The 3484-nt window shown below is 41.4% G+C and overlaps 1 non-coding gene across 1 annotated transcript; it reads right to left on the reverse strand.

The window, feature by feature from the left end:
* Positions 1–574: 574 nt before the first annotated feature.
* On the reverse strand, positions 575–681 carry LOC127089110 (small nucleolar RNA R71). Its single transcript, XR_007790886.1, has one exon. It is a non-coding gene; the product is annotated as a small nucleolar RNA R71 (small nucleolar RNA).
* Positions 682–3484: the final 2803 nt, after the last annotated feature.

Genomic DNA, 3484 nt, shown 5'->3' on the forward strand with positions numbered 1-3484 from the left:
CAAGTTTTTGGCGCCGTTGCCGGGGACCAACTTCGTCAAATTTCGTACCCTGTTGTTACATCGTATAGACTAAGGTATTATTATCCGGTAAATGTGAAGAACCCGTAGTACCGGAAATTTAGTAGATCCTTTAGCGGAACCCAAACGTTATACTTGTACACGCCTCTTACTCATCCGAATTAAGAAAGCTATGGCCGAGAATCACGATAGGAGACCTCTTAAGGAATCTTCCCAACCCTCTGACGAGGAACCTAGTTCGAGTATAGGAAACCCCCTTATTCCTGCTAACAATTTTGAACTAAAACCGTCTTTGTTGCAATTAGTGCAACAAAACCAATATGCGGGTCTCGCAACCGAGAACCCGAATCAACATTTAAAAGTTTTTATCCAACTAGCTGACACCTTTAAATCTAACGGCGCTTCACCCGATGCGATCCGTTTGAGATTATTTCCTTTCTCCCTCAGGGATAGAGCACGTTCATGGTTAGATTCACTTCCAGCGAATTCAATAACTACCTGGGAAGAACTTAAGAGAGTATTCCTTGCTAGATATTTCCCCCCTAGTAAGACTACTGTTCTTCAAAACCAAATAACTAGATTTGCTCAAAACCAAGGAGAATCATTTTTCGAAGCTTGGGAGAGATATAAAGAGCTATTAAGAGTCTGTCCACACCATGGCCTAGAACAATGGTTGATTGTTCATACCTTCTACAATGGACTCCATTATAACACCAAGATGAGCATCGACGCTGCCGTAGGTGGTGCGCTGATGAACAAACCTTATCCTGAAGCTTGTGACCTAATTGAGGATATGGCCCAAAACCATTACCAATGGGGAACTGAACAAGCATCAATAGAGAAAAAGGAGACCCAAGGTGGAATACATGAGGTAAGCTCTCTAGACATGATGCAGGGAAAATGGACGCTTTAGCCCTTAGGATCGAACATATGTCTACAAACACTAACACCGTAGCAGTAGTCTATACAGAGTGCGAACTCTGTGGATCTAAAGGACACGAATCGGTGGAGTGTAACCTTTTGAACGAACTGAATACCGACCAAGTGAATTACGCCCAAGGTAACCCATTTTCAAACACTTACAACCCTGGATGGAAGAATCATCTGAATTTTTCCTATAAAAACCAGAACCATATCCAAAATCATGCACCTCAGAGACCGCAAGGTTATCAAGCCCAAAAACCAAATCAACCTATGCAAGTTATGCCCCAGAAGTCTAACCTTGAGAAGATCATGGAAAGCTTTATATCGGGCCACACTCAGCAAAATAAAGAATTCCTAAACCAGAACACTCACGTAAACGAACTTATAACCCAATTAGGAACCAAGATTGATCAGATAATCACTCACAACAAGATGCTTGAACCCAGATCTCACAGGTAGCACAAAACCAAGCCCCACAAACTACACCTGGAGGCCAATTTCCTGGACAACCTCAACCAAACCCTCGAGGGCAAGCTAACGCTATCTCGTTACAAAGTGGGACCGCTTACGAAGGGCCTCATAACCCAGCAATGAACGAGTCTAAAACTTCTAAAAGAAATATACCTACCAACCAAGAAGAGGAACCGAAGGAACCCGAGAAACAAACCAACCAAGAAGGTGAAGCCAAGGATAAAACTTACAAACCACCACCCCCGTACAAACCACCAATCCCATATCCACAAAGACTTAAACAAACTAAAGTCAACAACCAATATCAAAAATTTATAAAAGTAATAGAAAAGCTTCATGTAGAGATTCCTTTCACCGAAGTTATCACCCAAATTCCGTCTTACGCCAAATTTCTCAAAGACATCTTAACCAACAAGCATAGGCTTGACGTTCCAAAACCCTTGGAATGCAACTTTATTTCCGAGGATAAACTTGCTAAGAAGGAGAAAGACACTGGTAGTTTTTCTATACCTTGCATTTTAGGGAGTCATGTGATCGAAAAAGCTTTCCTAGACTTAGGTGCTAGTGTAAGTTTAATGCCCTTAACTGTATGTAAAAGGGTAAACCTAGGAGAACTGCAACCAACTAAGATGTCCCTTCAATTAGCCGATAGGTCTGTTAAGTATCCTGTAGGCATTTTAGAAGACATCCCAGTTAGGACCGGTCAACTTTATATCCCAACAGACTTTGTGGTCATGGATGTCAAAGAAGACGAAGATATCCCTATCCTTTTAGGTAGACCATTCTTATCAACAGCCGGAGCTATAATAGATGTCAAAAGAGGGAAATTAACCTTCGAAGTAGGGGACGAAAAGATCGAGTTCATTCTTTCAAAATTCTTGATGGCACCAATTCTAGGAGACGCATGTTATGCGATCGATATCATAGATGAGTGCGTAAGAGAATTTGATCAAGGAGAACCTAAGATCGAACCATTTTCAAACCCGGATGAAAAGGATGACGAGCTAGAGGAAACGGAACCTCACGAATGTTTGGATCTTACTTCAGACCTTTCACCAAATTCTTAAAAACCAGCCCAAGAACTTAAGGAACTACCCAAGAACCTAAGATATGAGTTTTTGGATAAAGAAATAGTTAGTGCCACCTTAAACCAAGATGAGACGAATCGACTCTTGAATGTTTTAAGAAGATACCCCTCTGCCTTAGGGTACAACATCTCTGATTTAAAAGGTATTAGCCCATCCGTGTGTATGCACAGGATCTCACTAGAGGAGGATTTAAAACCTTCCAGAGAACATCAAAGAAGAATCAACCCTATAATGAGTGAGGTGGTGAAGAAGGAAGTCCTTAAACTACTTGAAGCTAGTATAATCTATCAGATCTCTGATAGTAAATGGGTAAGTCTTGTACATGTGGTACCCAAGAAGGGAGGCATCACAGTCGTGCAGAACGAAAAGGGAAAGCATGTCGCTAAACGCATAGAAGGCGGATGGTGTATGTGCATAGATTATAAGAAGCTCAATAAGGAAACTAGGAAAGACCATTTCCCCCTTCCATTCATAGATCAAATGTTGGAGCGTCTTGCCAGACACTCTTACTTTTGTCATCTTGATGGATATTCTGGATTTTTCCAAATACCCATTCACTCCGAGGATCAAGCGAAAACAGCCTTTACATGTCCTTACGGAACGTTTGCTTACAGACGAATGTCGTTTGGACTCTGTAATGCGCCAGCTACTTTCCAATGTTGTATGATGTCAATCTTCGCAAATTATCTCAACGGAATCATGGAAGTATTCATGGACAACTTCTCGGTGTATGGATTAGACTTTGAAGACTGCCTTATTAACCTTGAGAAAATCCTAGAGAGATGCATAGAAGTTAACCTTGTGTTAAACTGGGAGAAGTGCCACTTTATGGTCAACGAAGGCATAGTGTTAGGACATATAATATCTGAAAGAGGCATTGAGGTTGATAAAGCAAAAATAGAAGTTATAGAAAACCTTCACCCTCCTAAGACAGTTAGAGAAGTCCGTAGTTTCCTTGGACACGCCGGTTTCTACCGACGCTT

The sequence above is a fragment of the Lathyrus oleraceus genome, chromosome 5 (assembly GCF_024323335.1).
Source record: "Lathyrus oleraceus cultivar Zhongwan6 chromosome 5, CAAS_Psat_ZW6_1.0, whole genome shotgun sequence".
NCBI lineage: Eukaryota > Viridiplantae > Streptophyta > Magnoliopsida > Fabales > Fabaceae > Lathyrus > Lathyrus oleraceus.